Source organism: Penaeus monodon, chromosome 29, assembly GCF_015228065.2.
Source record: "Penaeus monodon isolate SGIC_2016 chromosome 29, NSTDA_Pmon_1, whole genome shotgun sequence".
NCBI lineage: Eukaryota > Metazoa > Arthropoda > Malacostraca > Decapoda > Penaeidae > Penaeus > Penaeus monodon.
In genome coordinates, this window is record NC_051414.1 from 38,479,664 (window position 1) to 38,479,973 (window position 310).

Here is a 310-nt window from a genome sequence, read left to right on the forward strand (position 1 = left end):
CGCTCTCAGCATCGACTGAGAGCGAAGAGAGAGAACAGATGATCTATCGTCGTACGACCCTATGATTTAGATAGATAGACTCGATCACTAGACTTAGCTCGATCTACGAGTGCAGAGATCGAGATGAGAGCTAGGAGCGATGAGCATAGATCCGCTAGAGAGACGTGAGACCCGTAGTCATGCAGATTGATAGTAGAGAGAGCTTATCGAGAAGAGAGTTTGAGAGTAGGAGCGGTGAAGAGATGCAGCAGAGCGAAGCCTCTACGTCGCGATCTGAGAGCCCGAAGCCTTAGCGACTAGAATAGCGCAG